This window comes from Muntiacus reevesi, chromosome 3, assembly GCF_963930625.1.
Source record: "Muntiacus reevesi chromosome 3, mMunRee1.1, whole genome shotgun sequence".
In the NCBI taxonomy this organism is placed as follows: domain Eukaryota; kingdom Metazoa; phylum Chordata; class Mammalia; order Artiodactyla; family Cervidae; genus Muntiacus; species Muntiacus reevesi.
The window spans coordinates 192,841,981-192,860,410 of record NC_089251.1 but is presented as its reverse complement, the minus strand read 5'-3'; the positions used below and the strand labels follow the sequence as shown (position 1 = coordinate 192,860,410).

The 18,430-nt window shown below is 40.9% G+C and overlaps 1 long non-coding RNA gene across 1 annotated transcript; it reads right to left on the bottom strand.

Annotated features, from left to right (window-relative positions):
* Positions 1 to 1,059: 1,059 nt before the first annotated feature.
* On the bottom strand, positions 1,060 to 18,423 carry LOC136163372 (uncharacterized). Its single transcript, XR_010662229.1, has 3 exons — positions 18,366 to 18,423; positions 2,858 to 2,883; positions 1,060 to 2,121 (listed from the first exon to the last, which is right to left on the bottom strand). It is a non-coding gene; the product is annotated as an uncharacterized lncRNA (long non-coding RNA).
* Positions 18,424 to 18,430: the final 7 nt, after the last annotated feature.

The following is an 18,430-nucleotide window of genomic DNA, read 5'->3' as shown; positions in this document are numbered from 1 at the left end:
CCTGGCCTGATGTTACCTCCTCTGTGAAGTGCTGGCTGATGCCCTCAGGCAGAGCTGGTGCATCTTTTGTTTGTGGTCATCACACTTACTTGGAGTACTTCTTACAGGGAGTTGTCATCCTGACGTCATTTCACAATTCAATGTCCCACCTCAACAGAGAATTCCTCTTGGCAGGGACTATGTTTTTATGTCTGTGCCCTCAGAGCCAGACACTGTGCCTGAGGCAAGACAATGTTCTCTGTAAAGTCTATTGAGTAATTTTTGTGTTTCCCCTAGGGAGAATGTGTTGGAGTCTCTTGGTGATCCCTACAAGATGCTGGCCTCAACTGCCAATAGTAGGGGAACCATCTTCTTCTTGCCCAGAAACTGAGAGATTCTGGAACTTTACAAGACAACTGCAAGCTGGAAGGCACTCCTGGCATGAACACTGCCCACCAGCCTTTTAACCAGAACCTCTCAACTGGGTTCTCAGTTCTAACATTCATTACAGTGTGCTCTTTGGTATAACACTAAGGTCACAGCTGTACCAGAGCTTATGTGTAGTTGTTTTATTGCCTAAACTAGTTATAATCTGGGTAGTATAGAAACTGTGAAAAGTTTTCCATTATTTCATAGAGGAAGGTTAAAGCAATTTCAAAAGTAGTCAAATCCTGTTGGGTAGAACTCATATGTGTTACTGTTTAGTCACTCAGTTGAGTCTGATTCTGTGCAGTCCGATGAACTAAAGCCCACCAAGCTCCTCTGTCCATGGGATTTCCCAGACAAGAACACTGGAGTGGGTTGCCATTTCCTTCTGCAGGGGGTCTTCCCTGCTCCGGGATCAAACCCACATCTTCTGCATTGACAGGTGGATTCTTTACCACCATGCTACCTGGGAAGCCCTGAACTCATACATACAAAAATTTATAGTCTTCCCTGTGTTACAAAGACAGTAAAGAACTGATATTCTCTACCTAGATTTCAGATCGCAAATGAGATAAAATTCTTTAAACTCTTTAATGTTGCACAATATATCAGCGTAACAATAGAAAATTTGATAAATTTCAGGCAGTAAACATACTAAGTATTAACTTTTTTTGTATTAAGTATTAACATAAGTAGAATATATTTTTATACAATTAATATTGTCTGAAAGTAACAGAAAGATTTGTGAATAATGTTCATTTGTTATAGGAATGAGATATGCTACTTGTTATCCACTTAGATGCTGGCCTAAAATAACATGATTCTTCAACAAATGTCGGCTATCAGCTGGATGCCTCCCTGAGGCACAAAGAACTATTATTGTTCTTCAGGCATTTGAGAGATAGTGGTAAAAAAACATGGTAATTATTCCACCAACATGCATCAAGCTTGCAAAAAGGAAATGAAACTGAAGTAGCTAGCTGGAGAAAGCACCAAGCACTATACATACACTGTCACTGAAATGGGAAAACTGTGTGAATAAACACACACCAGTTCAGGGGGAGTTGTTCTCTTGTTGTAAGGCTCGGTGAGATAGTGTTTTCACACATACGTACACTTATTTTTTCATTTCACAACTTACAGCTTTCTTTCATCAGTGTGTTCTGGAAGCTTTGCACTCCAGCAGCCCTCAGAAGTTCACTTTGGTAGAATTTCTGGATCTTGGTTTCTTTCTTTATTTCTTTACAACCTTTACATCAGATCTTGGCTGTGGCACGTGGCCTTCCCTCGCGTGAGCCCCATGGCTGTGGTGCACGGGCTCTCTAGCTGCGGCTCACAGGCTCAGGAGTTCCAGTCGCTCAGGTTTAGTTGCCTCTTAGCATGTGAAATCTGAGTTCCCAGAACAGGAATTGAATCCACGTCCCCTGCATTGGAAGGTGGTCTCTAACCACTGGACCGCCAGCAAAGTCCCTTGACAGTAGTTTTTGAGAAACTTTTTATTCCCAATGGTCTTGCTTGGGTTCTATCATAGGGCCAGTATAGGTATGAGACATATTCTTACGAAACTATTAATATGTATTGTTTGTCCTTCCCTACTTCGTCTGTAAATTCATTCTCTTCCTTATCCTGGGTCCATGACTTTGGTTCAGTACACCAAGAAATCAAAAAATATGTGAGTCTCCAGCCTTAAGAAGAAATATTTAGATTCACCATGACCTAGATAAAGAAACAACAGTGGAAGAAGTTTTGTTACAAGTCTCAACCAGCACATTCACCATTCCTAGGTTAATATTTATTTTGGTATTAGGGAATTATTACTTTGGATCCCTTTCACAACATGAAACTTTTATTACAAACATACAATAATTTTATTTTCATTTAAACTATGAGTATCCTTAAAAGTTTACTGATTGTTCAGCTTCTGTGGACTTTTTGAAATATAAAACTCTCACAATAGGTCTTACCCAAGGAAGAGGCATAAACATGCAAAATGCAACCATATTTACAATAACTTAGAAAATTAACACCTTGATGGCTTTTTTGATTAAAAATATACTTTAAATAGAAATTAGAGAACATTTATTTTATCTCTGATAATTTATTTCTTTACCTTAAATCTCAATAAAAACATTTAAAAAATGTAAAAAAAGTAAAGCATATTGCACATTTCATATATTCTTGGTACTTCCCCCTTTTTTCAAACTTAAAAACACTACACTTTTAATACAGATAATAAGAAGAATAAAGTACCAAGAAATTTAATCAAATTTGCCATCCAACCCAGATAATTTTCATGTATGGCCGATGCCTTTTTTCTATGAGGCTAAATGTATATAGTTAATGAAATTCAAATTAAAATTCGATATTTGAAATAATGTTATATTGTGAGATTTCAATCTTTAAACAGTAGAGAACTTTTCAAAATTCAAAAAGAAATGAAAAAGAAAATTACCTTTTGTTCTTGAAGAGTTGCCAGAACTGAAAATGTAAAACAAATTCAGCTTATATTCCAGTTGTATTGCCCAAACTTTAAAATACTGTTGATCTCAGACAAAAATACATAATTCTCTTTTAATGTCAGATGCTACCTTCTCGGTAGCCTGCCCATCATGGGTTTTGACGCCATTTCCGAGCCTGCCCTGCCAGACCTGCCTCCCACCCCGTGATGTACCAGCTCTGACCCTGCTGTGTTGGGCAGGGAGTCCTCAGACCAGCCAGCTTCACCCTCCATGAGGGCAGACATCTTGGACATTTGTCTGCTACATTCCCAGATGCTTGGGTTCAAACAAACTATATTCGTGATGGTGACATTTTCCAAGGTCTATACAGGGTTAAAAATGTGGCTGGGGGAGGTCTCCCCTCTAGTAAACTGATGACCTCTTCTTAGATTTACACAAAAGGTTTGTTTTTGTTAATATGTGACTTAATTTCTTCTTTTCTTGCTGTGTTCATACTACATATCTTGAAATAAAAAAACAATTTCAACTAAAATGAACTCAAATGTATTTCCTTTCAAAACAGTATCAAGAAATCAGAAACAACTTCGAAATGGTCAGAATCTCATGAGCTTTACTTTTTTGTTTTTTAAGAAAAATAAAATATTAACACCTCTCTTCCCTGTGGAAAAGAGGGAGGAGAACATGAATGTCGCATCCTTATCTATATATTAGAATTTTGCTTCTCAGAGTAGATAAACAGCCTAAATGTGTTTAGAGCCAGCCCCCTACATATGAACCTTCAAGTTGCAAACTTTCAAAGATGTGAACATGCCCTTGTATGCCAGTTGTTGTACTGTACTACTGTACTTTCCAAGGTTCTTTACTGTAAGATTAAAAATGTTTTATTTTGTGTGTTTATTTTTGTGTATAATTTGTGTGAAGAGTATTACAAACCTATTACAGTACCAATACCAACTGTGCTAGTTGGGTAAGTAGCCTAACTGTTGGACTTATGAACAAATTAGACTTAAGAATGTGGTCTTGAAACAGAATTCATTTGTATGTAGGGGACTTACTGAATTTTTATAAGAGGAAGGAAATAAAACTGCTGAAGCTATTTTAACTTGTTACATTAACTTATGAGGAAAATATGATTTTAAAAAAAAAGCAACACTTATTCAGACTTCTCAAAGACATCAGGATCAGGTACTTTTTTCCAAAGCTTCCCCGGTGGCTCAGCTGTGAAGAATCCACCTGCAATGCGGGAGATACAGGTTCGATTCCTGAGTCAGGAAGATGCCCTGGAGGAGAGCATGGCAACCCATTCCAGCATTCTTGCCTGGAGAATCCCAAGGACAGAGCAGCCTGGTGGGCTACAGTCCATGGGGTTGCAAAGAGTCAGACATGACTGAAATGACTGAGAATGCATACACCTGATTCCAAAGGTCATCACCAACTGTCATTCTCACTCTAAGGACTCTAAGGAACCCTATTATGGAGCAATCAGCAGTTGGTTGAGACTTTTACATTTATATCAAGCCTTTTAGAATTGACAGTGGTGTAAGATGGTGGAGGACAAGGACGTGTGCTCAAATGCTTCTGGGAGAACTCCAAACTACACGTCGCTGCTGAACAGTCATTGATAGGAGAATGTTGGATCCCACCAAAAAGAGATACCCCATGTCCAACGGCAAAGGAGATGCCCCAGTAAGATGGTGGAAGGGGCAAAACCACATTTAGAATCAAATCCCAAACCTGCTAGAGACTCAGAGGGCTCAAACAGAAGTGCGCACCAGGATACAGAGACCCCACAGAGACGGAGCCAGAACGGTTTGAGTGTCTCCGGCAGACGTACGGGTCAGCAGTGGCCTGCCGAAGGGGCAGCAGTCCTGGGGACGGCATAAGCCCTCTTGGAGGAGGTCACCATTTAACCACCATAGAACCGCCAGAACTTATACAGGATTGGGGAAACAGACTCTTGGAAGGCACAAACAAAAGCCCGTGCACACCAGGACCCAGGAGAAAGGAGCAGCGACCCCACAAGAGATTGACCCAGACTCGCCCATGAGTGTCCGGGACTCTCCAGTGGAGGCGTGGGTCAGCAGTGGCCTGCTGCAGGCTTGGGGGCACTGAGTGCAGCGGTGTGTGCATGGGGCCTTGTGAAGGAGATTGCCACTGTCTTCATTACCTCCACCACAGTTTGGCCTCAGGTCAAACAACAGAGCGAATACAGCCAATAAACAGAAAACTGGATTAAAGATTTACTGAGCATGGTCCTGCCCATCAGAACAAGACCCAGTTTCCCCCTCAGTCTCTCCCATCAGGAAGCTTCCATGAGCCTCTTATCCATCAGAGGGCAGACAGAATGAAAACCATCATCACAGAGAACTAACCAAACTGCTCACATGGACCACAGGCTTGTTTAACTCAATGAAACTATGAGCCATGCCATGTAGGGCCAGCCAAGACAGACAGGTCATGGTGGAGAGTTCTGACAAAACATGGTCCACTGGAGAAGGTAATGGAAAACCACTTCAGTATTCTTGCCTTGAGAACCCCCTGAATAGCATGAAAAGGCAAACAGATAAGACACTTGAAAGATTAACTCCCCAGGTCAGTACATGCCCAATACGCTACGGCAGATCAGTGGAGAAATAAATTTAGAAAGAATGAAGAGACGAACCCAAAGCGAAAACAACATCCAGGTGATGGAACTGAAGTCTGATGCTATAAAGAGCAATATTGCATAGGAACCTAGAATACTAGGTTCATGAATCAAGGCAAATTGGAAGTGGTCAAACAGGAGATGGAAAGAGTGAACATCGACATTTTAGGAATCAGTGAACTAAAATGGACTGGAATAGGAGAATTTAAATCAGATGACCATTATATCTACTACTGTGGGCAGGAATCGCTTAGAAGAAATGGAGTAGCCATCGTGGTCAACAAAAGAGTCTGAAATGCTGTACTTGGATGCAATCTCAAAAACGACAGAATAATTTCTGTTCATTTCCAAGGCAAACCATTCAATGTCACAGTAATCCAAGTCTATGCCCCGACCAGTAATGCTGAAGAAGCTGAAGTTGAACGGTTCTATGAAGACCTACAAGACCTTCTAGAAATAACACCCAAAAAAATATACCCTTTTCATTATAGGGAACTGGAATGCAAAAGTAGTAAGTCAAGAGATACCTGGAGTAACAGGTAAATTTGGCCTTGGAGTACAAAACGAAGCAGGGCAAAGGCTAATAGAGTTCTGCCAAGAGAACACACTGGTCATAGCAAACACCCTCTTCCAACAACACAAGAGAAGATTCTACACATGGACATCACCAGATGGTCAATGCCAAAATCAGATTGATTGTATTCTTTGCAGCCAAAGATGGAGAAGTTCTACGCAGTCAGCAAAATCAAGAGCAGACTATAAGGAAAGCTGAGTGCCAAAGAATTGATGCTTTTGAACTGTGGTGTTGGAGAAGACTCTTGAGAGTCCCTTGGACAGCAAGGACATCCAACCAGTCCATCCTAAGCGAAATCAGTCCTGACTATTCATTGGAAGGACTGATGCTGAAGCTGAAACTCCAATATTTTGGCCACCTGATGTGAAGAAATGACTCACTAGAAAAGATCCTGATGCTGGGAAAGATTGAAGGCGGAAGGAGAAGGGGATGACAGAGGATGAGATGGTCTGATGGCATCACCAATGTGAGGATATGAGTTTGGGTAAGCTCTGGGAGTTGGTGATGGACAGGGAAGCCTGGCATGGGGTTGCAAAGAGTCAGACATGACTAAGCGACTGAACTGAACTTCAGAATTAAGACACAAAATGAAAGAATTTTCCCATTGATGTGATATTTGTCTAGATTAAAAGAAGCAATTTATTCACCCATTTGCCCAGACCCTGGGAGGGTACAGAACATGTGGGATGACTCTGAGCAACTGTTGAGCTGATAGAAGAGATTCTATAGTTCCCACAGCTCTCATTGTTCTGGACATTTGGTTTTCACTGTTATCCCTGAAATTAGAGAAAGTAATAATGGATCACCACATTTATAGTGTAATTGTAATTATTCCTGCTTTCTCATGCTCAGGCCAAAGGATAATCTTTCTATCTAGTACACAAGAGTGGGCTGGGGGGGCAGGGAGGGATAGCATTACCTCCATAGAAATGACAGTCATTTTAGAAAAGTTTTAAGCTAAAACTTAAAACACTAGATAATAGAATGATTTAAGAGAAACAATCAATCCAATAGTTTTAACCACAAGCTACTGAACACCTATTTGTGCAAAACATTGGTATGATACAAAATTTATTAACAGAATACCTATTCTTAATGAATTTACTATCTGGAAGGAAAAAAAAAAAAAAGAAAGACAGTTGCTTCTTGGAAGGAAAGCTAGGACAAACCTAGATAGTGTATTGAAAAGCAAAGACATCACTTTGCTGACAAAGGTCTGTATAGTCAAAGCTATGTTTTTCCTGGTGGTCATGTACAGATGTAAGCGTTGGCCCATAAAGAAGAAGGCTGAAAGATAAAGAATTGAAACTTTTGAACTGTGGTGATGGAGAAGACTCTTGAGAGTCCCTTGGACAGCAAGAGATCAAACCAGTCAATCTTAAAGGAATTCAATCTTCAATATTCATTAGAAGGACTGATGCTGAAGTTCAAGTTCCAATACTTTGGCCACCTGAGGTGAAGCGCCAGCTCATTGGAAAAGACCCTGATGATGGGAAATATTGAAGGCAAAAGGCGAAGGGGGCCGCAGAGGATAACATGGTTAGATAGTATTACCAACACAGTGGACATGAATTTGAGCAAACTTGAAGAGATAGTGGAGGACAGAGGAGCATGGCATGCTACCGTCCATGCAGTGACAAAGAGTCAGAGATGACTTACTGACTGAACAACAAGGAGAAAGAGAAAGAGCAAGTATGCAATAAGTAAATAAATATTTTAAAACATAACATTTCTACTAGAAATATAAGCAAAGAAAAACCATTGTTTCCAACTTGAAGTATCAGAAGGTCACTGAAGGCTTGAATGTGAGCATGAAATAAAGTTGAATTAGATGTTCTTTTCCTTATTATTCAATTTTCCCAAAGTTAAACGGATTCCTTTAATACAGCAGTGGTGTTATAGAACTAATGCTGTTCTCAATATCGTTGATTATTGAATATGGAATAATGCAGATGGTAGGTTATTCAGATTTGTCTACCTCTGCCTTTCACCATGAGAACCAATTCATTGCTCATAAAAGCTCCTGCAGAGAGCAAACAAGTGAGGGCATGGAGTTGAAATTCATTTTGGAACTTGTTAGAGGCATTGGTGAAAGCCCTGGTGGAATTGTAGAAACAGTCTCTTTATATGTTTTTTTCTTTCACAGAAACCTTGTTTTCCATCAATGAGATTTATTTGGTGACTAGAAAGTGGTTCAAGTGTTTTGACTTTCAGGATAAAGGAGTTCTTCAAAGACGGACTTCAAGAAAAAAATCAAAATTTTCCCCCACCTAAAAAATTTTTCCAATTTCATATCAAATATTAAGTTATAGTTTTCCTCTTAAGATTTATTACATAACCAAGACCAAAAAAAAAAAAAAACTAGATTAAATATTTTTAAACTAACAGAACACATCAGTATTCACACAAGTAGCAGAATCTATTTTCATGTTAAAATTCAATTCAGTTCAGTCGCTCAGTCATGTCTGACTCTCTGTGACCCCATGGACTGAGGCATGCCAGGCCTCCCTGTCCATCACCAACTCTCAGAGTTTACCCAAACTCATGCCCATTGAGTCAGTGATGCTATCCAATCATCTCATCCTCTGTTGTCCCCCTCTACTCTCGCTTTCAATCTTTCCCAGCATTAGGATCTTTTCCAATGGGTCAGCTATTTGGATCAGGTGGCCAAAGTATTGGCGTTTCAGCTTCAACATCAGTCCTTCCAAGGAATATTCAGGTCTGATTTCCTTTAGGATTGGCCAGTTGGATCTTCTTACAGTCCAAGGGACTCTCAAGAGTCTTCTCCAACAACACAGTTCAAAAGCATCAGTTCTTCGGCACTCAGCTTTCTTTATAGTCCAACTCTCACATTCATACGTGACTACTGGAAAAACCATAGCCTTGACTAGATGGACCTTTGTTGGCAAAGTAATGTCTCTGCTTTTTAATATACTATCTAGGTTGGTCATAACTTTTCTTTCAAGGAGTAAGCATCTTTTAATTTCATGGCTGCAGTCACCATCTGCAGTGATGTTGGAGCCCAAAAAATAAAGTCTGACACCGTTTCCATTGTTTCTCCATCTATTTGTCATGAAGTGATGGGACTGGATGTCATGATCTTAGTTTTCTGAATGTTGAGGTTTAAGCCAATTTTTCACTCTCCTCTTTCACTTTCTTCAAGAGGCTTTTCAGTTCTTCCTCGTTTTCTGCCATAAGGGTGGTGTCATCTGCATATCTGATGCAGATATTTCTCCCGACAATCTTGACTCCAGCTTGTGATTCATTCAGCCCAGTTTTTCTCAAGATGTACTCTGCATATAAGTTAAATAAGCAGGGTTACAATATATAGCCTTGACATACTCCTTTTACTATTTGAAACCAGTCTGTTGTTCCATGTCCAGTTCTAACTGTTGCTTCCTGACTCGCATACAGGTTTCTCAAGAGGCAGGTCAGGTGGTCTGGTATTCCCATCTCTTTCAGAATTTTCCACAGTTTGTTGTGATCCACACAGTCAAAGGCTTTGGCATAGTCAATAAAGCAGAAATAGATGTTCTCCTGGAACTCTCTTGCATTTTCGATGATCCAGCAGATGTTGGCAATTTGATCTCTGGTTCCTCTGCCTTTTCTAAAACCAGTTGAACATCTGGAAGTTCATGGTTCACGTACTGCTGAAGCCTGGCTTGGAGAATTTTGAGCATTACTTTATTAGTGTGTGAGATGAGTGCAATTGTGTGGTAGTCTGAGCATTCTTTGGCATTGCCTTTCTTTGGCATTGGAATGAAAACTGACATTTTCCAGTCCTGTGGTCACTGCTGAGTTTTCCAAATTTGCTGGCATATTGAGTGCAGCACTTTCACAGCATCGTCTTTTAGGATGAAATAGCTCAACTGGAATTCCATCACCTCCACTAGCTTTGTTCGTAGTGATGCTTCCTAAGGCCCACATGACCTCTCATTCCACAATGTCTGGCTCTAGGTGAGTGATCACACCATTGTGATTATCTGGGTCATGAAGATCTTTTTTGTACAGTTCTTCTACGTATTCTTACCACCTCTTCTTAATATCTTCTGCTTCTGTTAGGTCCATACCATTTCTGTCCTTTATTCAGCCCATTTTTGCATGGAATGTTCCCTTGGTATCTCTAATTTTCTTGAAGAGATCTCTAGTCTTTCCCATTCTTTGTTTCCCTCTATTTCTTTACACTGATCACTGAGGAAGGCTTTCTTATCTCACCTTGCTATTCTTTGGAACTCTGCATGTTAAATGTTAAAATTGAAGGGCCCTAAATTTAATAAAGAATCAAGAAAATATGAGCAACAAAAAAAATCTAAAAAAAAATTTTTTTTTTAAATAGAAAAAATGACCTTAAAACAATTACTTTTATCAAGAACGGAGCATGAATTAAAATAACAAAATCTGTGAAAACTTCTGATGTTCCAGATTCTAATCTACTTCCCTCAAACACCACACACCCATGAACATTGTACGCAAAAAGAATGATTTCAGATAGAAGCAGTATGGAGGTTTCCAGAATTGAGCCACTGGAAGACAAGTGATGAAACCCAGTAAGACAGAACTGACTCAAAAAAGAGGACAGAAATGAGGGGAGGAACAATTGCATGGACATCACTGAAGTCTAAGTTCTGGCTGTTAAAACTACTAATCCATAAACATTTATTTCTCTGTGAGCCACAGACTTCTGTTTTTATTACTTATTAAACTTTTTAATTGTTGCTAGGCCTCTGGGACTCCAAAAGCCAAAAGAAAAATGTCTTTTATACACTATATTGGAAAACTAGAACCAATACTGTGTGCTTAGTCACTTAGTCATGTCCAACTCTTTGTGACCCCATGGAATGTAGCCTGCTAGGCTCCTCTGTCCATGGGGATTTTCCAGGTAAGAATACTGGAATGGGTTGCCATGGCCTCCTCCAGGGGATCTTCCCAACTCAGAGATCAAACCCAGGTCTCCCGCATTGTAGGCCAATTCTTTACCATCTGAGCCACCAGGGAAGCCCAAACCAACAATAATAGTGATAATAATAGATAATAAATCACTGTTTACCACATACACCATAGGACGTGCTTCACGAAAAACAACAGGACTGCTAACACACATTGAGCATTATGACATACAATCACTGATGAGAATTTTTACATGCTTTAACTCATGTATTTCTCACAACACTATGGTGTAGACTATGTGTACATGCACATTGTTGTGCAACCATTAGAGCTTTTTTCAAATCCTGAAAAGTTGAAATCCCAGTACCCATTCAATAATCCACAGGCCCACCATTTTACATTCTGTCAGCATGCATCCGTCTATGCTAGATACCTCACAGTTTTTGTCTTTTTGTGATTCATTTCATATGTCACAGAATTTTTGGAAACATACAAAAACTATGCTCATGTGAAAATGTTAACGATCATTTTACAAGGAGGCTTTTTATTATGACTACTCACCAAAAAGAGCAATGACAACTGATAACTTGTGTTTTTATGACACCAATGAAAATTATTTTAACTTACTGATTTTTTGCATGTCTAATAATTTGCCTAGGGCAATAAAGGTTTTAAATTAACAAATGCTACCTATGACAGACAAAATACATATCGATAGTAGATACTTAAAATTTACTATCAATAAGATACTTGATACATTGTGCATTGTTAGTGTGAAATGAAAATATCTCCTGCATATCAATATACAAGAAATGTCACAGCCATCAGCGATTTCTGGGCTCCAAACGTGAATGAGGGCTCCCACAAGTGCAACCGAGAGGATGCTGCCACCCTCGTGGTGACTGCTGAAGGGTTGGAATGGAAGAAGCAAGGTGATCAAGGAAACAGGGCTGGCCCCGGAGAGCTAAGGTGTGTAAGAAGGGAATGAATTCAGTGAGCCCAGAGGCTTGCATCTTCCCACACACAGAATGCTAAATTCCTTAACTTGATACCTGGTATTTGATGTTCAAACTGCCTGCTCTTTTTGTTGCAGACTTAGTTTCTCAAATGCAACGCTCATGAGACAGACTTTACTTTGTTTTATGAAGTAGATGCTATGTGCATTAACAAATGTACTTCTAAACATGTCTAAGCTTTAATTTTGTTTATTTTCCTCCTTTTTCATAAGTGAGATACTTCTTTTGTCAATTATAGACCCCAGAAACCTAGCTGAAATTAAACATTGTATATTCCCAAGACAAGGAGTCATCAACATTTGCATTAAAAATTTTAAAATTTTGAATTAAAAACTTTAAAATTTTGCATTTAAAATTTCTTAAACTAAAACTTGAGAGCAGCAGAGGCAAATAAGAGCCTCATGCTCTTGTAACCTATCAGATAATTTTATTGTTAAGAATTATTTTTCTTTCTGTACAAATGACATTAAGTAGATAGTGGTTTTTCTTTTGTAAAAAGCCTTCTAAGAATGTTACAGTCCTGATTTCAAACAAGATTTTTTTCAGCAAAGCTCAAATTTTCTGTTCAACATTGTTCTTTCATGACCTCTGATGGTGAAAACGTAAACTGACATTACAAATACCAACAGAAATAATGCCACAAACTCCATTTATCTTGTTAGTGAACCTCCTTTCCCTTCTTTTCACATTTATTTACCTTAAAAATGTAATGGTATCAATTATTCAATAATCTAGAAAGTGTTGCACAAGTTCATACCACTTCAAAGCATAAGAAACTCCTCTTATTCAGTCTATAAATCTCTAAAATGTATGTGTGTATTTTATAAAGCAGAGTGAACATTTTAATGATGCAACAACTTACTACTGTGACAACTAGCTCTCAAATGGAAATGGAATAAAGTTAGGATAAGCTGAAACAACTATTTTAATTTTCAAAGCCATCACTCTTCCTAAATCTGTCTATACATGAATAAGGCAGCATGATTGCATATTAAGACCTGAATTATTTGGATTTGTTTATTTATTACTTCAACTTAGTTAATAAGATTACTGTCTCAACCTGAGTCACTCCTGAAAAGGTACTTTATCTGGGAATATGACCTCAGAGGGCTTCCCTGGTGGGGCTAGTGATAAAGTACCAGCCTGCCAATGCAGGAGACTAAAAGACATGGGTTTGATCCCTGGGTTGGGCAGATTCCCTGAAAGGAGGCATGGCAACCCACTTTAGTATTCTTGCCTGGAGAATCCCACGTACAGAGGACCCTGGCAGGCTACAGTCCATGGAGTCACAAAGAGTCGGACACAACTGAAGCAACTTACATGCATGCACATGATCCCAGAGCCCAGGAATAATGATTAGGGAGTAAAAACCGCCAGGAAGGAAGAGCTGAAAAAAGGATGCATTATCAAAATGACTATGGCCAACCTATGCTGGATTCCACAGGCCTTCTAAGAGACTGCAATGAAACCCATAAAATAAATAGAAGGGGGATTTCCTGGATGCCTAGTGGTTAGGGCCTGCACTTCCACTGCCAGGGGCTGAGTTCGACCTACTAGGGGAACTAATCCTGCATGCCTCATGGATCAGCTGGAAAAAAAAAACAAAAAGAGAGAATGATTTTTCAATGGGCTTTCATCTCTCATAGGGCTTCCCTGGTGGTTCAGATGGTAAAGAATCTGCCTGCAATGCAGGAGACCTGGGTTCAATCCCTGGGTCAGGAAGAACCCCTGGAGAAGGGAATGGCAACCCACTGCAGTAGTCTTGCCTGGAGAATCCCATGGACAGAGAAAAGCCTGTCAGGCTACAGACCATGGGGTTGCAAAGGGTCGGACATGACTGAGCAATTAACACTTTCACACTTTCATCCCTCATAGATTTAGTGGCCCTTAGACTTTGACTACCAAATACCACTTGTATGTTGCACATATGTGGCAGTTCAGTGGGCATTCCACACCCATACTTCTCACCAGAAAATGCTCAGGAAAGGACGCAAGAGGCTCACACCTTGGCCAGAGGTGAGGCACTTTCCAGTGGCACCTTCATGAAGGTGGCCAAAGTCAATGAGAACTGGCTGTAGAAACAGTGACTTCAGTAGAATGCAGCGCCAAGTGAATTTTAGGTGATGTACAAAGTGGTCGCTGATGCACTAGAACCTCTGCAAACACACAGATTCACTTTTTCTCTCTATTGACTCCAAATCTGTCACCAAGTCTCCTGACAGAGGCTAGCCAGCCACAATTTCTGCAAGAGGGTTTGTGGAACTCGCTACAGTCCCTGCTGCCACAGTTGGTCCCCAAAGCTTGATAGTCAATATCTCTCTTCTCTACCACTGATTCTAAATTTCTCTCACCATGGCCAGTATCTCAGCTGACCTAAGGTTGTTTGCCTGAAGTGATCCAGACCTGCTTCCTCTAGGTTTGATTTGCTTTGCCTTCATCAGGGCTTCCCTAGGGGCTCAGATAGTAAAGAATCTGCCTGAATACAGGAGACCAGGTTTTGATCCCTGGGTGCGGAAGTTCCTCTGGAGAAGGGAATGGCAAACCACTCTAGTATTCTTGCCTGGATAATTCCATGTACAGAGAAGCCTAGCGGGCTACAGTCCACAGGGTCACAAAGAATAAGACACAACTGAGCAACTAACAGTTTCACTTCACTTTCACTTTTCCTCAGGGCATAGTTGCTGTAAGTGCAATTCATCACGATCAACTGTCACAAAACAAGAGGAGATGCATTAGTCAAGCTGTTGGATATTTTTCCTGCCTCCATCATATGGCAGTGATTCAAACTCTTTGTGTTAATAAGGGTAGGTTACCCTTGCAAACAGGCTTTCCAGGAGGCACTAGTGGTAAAGAATCTGCATGCTAATGTAGGAGATGCAAGAGATGTGGGTTTGATCCCTGGGTTGGGAAGATCCCCTAGAGAAGGAAATGGCAATCCATTAGAGTATTCTTGCCTGGAGAATCCCATGGACAGAGGAGCCTGGCGGGCTACAGTCCATGAAGTTGCAAAAAGTCGGACACTGAGCAAAAATTCCTTTTTTGCTTGATGATCTAGGAGTGAGGAGCCAAATTACTCAAATGAGGAGCCCAGAGTGATCAGGTGATAATTTCTGTGGAACTCTTTTACTTTGACCTTTGGTGGCCCTGATAAATAGTCATAAGGCCCTTTGTGGAACTGTAGTGAGAATGCTTATAACCAATCTTATTACATTACACATACTTCCTCAAGGGCCCTCACCCTCCCTTTGAACCCTTGGTAACTAGATCTATTGAAATTAAATATATCCAGAAATAGGGTGAAGGATCTGGATTTTCCATTGTGATAGCTGACGTTAGTATTCTGTTCACAAGATCTCTTTGTTACATACTCACACACACACACACACACAAACATACACACACATATCAAGTAATCACTTAATCAGCTGTCCACTTAATCTCATCCCTCAAAACACCATGATTTATTAGCTATCGGCACAGATTTCTGCAGGTCAAGGCAACCTCATTGGTATGGCAGAATTCTGCCCATTTCAGTAATTACGGCCATCTTGCCTTTGATAGTTTTGTATTGCTACTGCCACTGAGAAATCTCATAACCCCACTGACGCTGGGAAAACTAGCTCTATAGCAGCATCTCCTGTTAGAAACTCTGACCTGTGGAGGACAGAAATCACCAAGTTCTTTTACACCAATGAATTTCTTCTTGCCTTACTGAAGGGAATGTCCTATTGAGTCCTCCTAAGGAGCAAAGTCAGGTGCTAGGCTCTAGATATCACATAACAAAACTACTCTAACATTCTCATCTCTGTGAGCCTCCTGACATCTTCAATAATACTCTGCCAGAGCAATTTCAGCATCTCTACTTCATCTGCCTATTGGCCATTATCACATTCAGGCTTCAGGGAAACATCTGAGCAGCAAATGACCAGCACCAGCTGTTCTCACTTGCACGCTGAACTCCAAGGCATGAGTGAGTGTTCCCAAGTCCATAAATCCTTGTGCAGCCTTATTTTATCCTCCTTATCAGTTCAACACTCCAAAGATCCTCTCCTTCATGTGTTCCCCTGGTTCCTTTCTAGTATGTATAATGTGGGACCTGCACTTTCTGAAAACCATTTTCTCCCAGAGCAAGGATTATATTTCCATGCTCAGATTTTGAGGCTTGACCTGAGTCACTGGCACAGAGATGGTGAATGGTGGCAGGGCTGGATCCTGAAGAGGACAAGTGTCATGTTGTGAGTTGCCTTTCTCACATGAGGGCCCTAACTCAAGATAGCCAGTGAGACTGTGCCTTCATTCTCTATTGCACTTATGCTGAAGAAAATGAGGATCTCCTCAAACGCCCATAGAGTCCTTGCCTATATAACAGTAAGTATATGAATCAATTCTCATTTTCCACCCATACCTCTCCCCAACCAACCTCATATGAGAAACGCAGAGCTGTGTTTCAATGGTTATCACCAAACCATTTCCCGTTAGCAGTGGAATCTTCAGTGCCATCTGACTGCTGACTTACCCAGCTCCTAAATACCATCCTAATGATCCCCTTTCCAGGGTTAATCGTGATCTATCCATCTTTCCTAATGTTTGCCTGAAGGCAGAACATGAGACACAGCTTTGCACGAGAGTCATCTATTACTATTCAGAAGTGGGTTGCCAAGTAACAGTAGCCATGAACAAAAAGTGACACAGAGAAGGATCGAACGCCAATACAAGAGTGTGCTAACAAGTTGGCCTCTGTGGTGAACAACTGGCTCTGGATCACAGAGGACACTCTGGTCAGTCTTACGAAATGAGTATCAATTCTGTCCAGGGTCAATAAGGAAAATCATTTGTTCATCAGCTCCAATTCCCATTGATCAAGCTGAGACCTATAGAGATTAATTTCCGCACACTTCCAAGCTTCAAGTATTGAGTGCTGAGTCGATTCCCTCCAGAGTCAGAGGAGCCCCATGGATCAAAAAGCCAGAGGTCCACACTGCAGGCTCCAGGCAGGCACACAGATGAATCACACCTGTGTGTAGCTAGTGACAGCCTGACTGGAAGTGGTCCCAGCAGCTGCAGCCCGAGTGAAAAAATGAGGCCAAGAAGATCTGAGGCTAATAGGTATCTGTGAATGACTGTGAAGGAGGCCTAATTTGCAAAATGCTTCCTAATAAGGATGGGTGAGAAAGGTTCCTAGAAGAAATGAAGGCTAAATTGAAACCTAAACCCCTAAAGGATGAGTAGAGGGCAGCAAGAATTGATAAAGAGGAAACAGGTCACTTTCACAGAGAAAGTAGCTTTCTCCATCTCTCAAGGGTTGAGGGAGCTTCTAATGTCTTTTAACCACACCCTACTTCTCCTACAAGTTGTGATTGCACAGAACTGCAATTGTCCAGTCACTTGTCTGTCTGCTCCACTAGATCGAAGACTCCACCAGGGCAAGGATTGACTGCCTTCACCCACTCAGCACTTGTTAGAAACAAAAATATGGACTTAATTGAATTGTCTTTTAGACTGTAAAGCGGTGAAGTAACCCACGTGCAGCTCCTAGCAACTTAAGTGGTCAGTAAAACAACAGCTTCTTAAAATCTCTATCATAATATTATTCAAATCTTTATCATAGGGCAGTTCCTGGCATGTACACATTTGTATTACAATAAACAATTGTTGAAAGAAAAGTTCAGGCAGGACATGATGAGGTCTTTAGGTCTGCCAGCATCAATGATTTCGATTGATGCTGATTTTTCTTTTTATACCCTAAATACTGTCCTCTGAAACTCCAACGTGCTTTGCTTCTATTTTTTTTAGAGAAAGAAATAGAAAAAATAAAGTAAAAATCAGGAAAATAATTGTAAGATGCCGCAATAGAACAGAGGCAAAGAAATAGTGGGAAACCACGGAGATGCTCTGATACACTAATAGGTAGGGCTTGTGGTGTGTCTGTGTATTTTCAATTTCTTGTCCACTAGATGGTGGAACAGAGTCCCTGTCCTGAAAACAGAGCTCTTTCCTGAAAACAGAGCTCTTTCCTGAAAACAGAGTTTCATTCACAACGCGCACGCAGGGCGTTGCACATGAAGGAAATCACTCAATATTTTTCAAGGTTTCCTCTTGGAAAGCAGAAGGCTGAAATAACACGGGAAGAGAAGGTTTGGAAGAGATGACAAGCGGCGAGAAACGCTGAAATACTAAAACCGGGGGAGCTAAACTACATTTCCCAGGAAGCCACGGGCGGGCTCGCCACACCGCTCACTCCTGTTCCCGCGCTCACGACCATGTCGTACATCCACCACCCCAAGGAGCACACGGAAGGCCGCAGAGTCTCCAATGATGCAGCGGCAGCGGCAGCGGCTCCCACCCCCCAGACCGTCCTGCTGAGCCACGACCACGCTAACCTGCGCTCGCGAAGGCGAGACGACGCGAGCTGCAGTCCCTCCGCGCCCGCAAGCCACGTGACCAG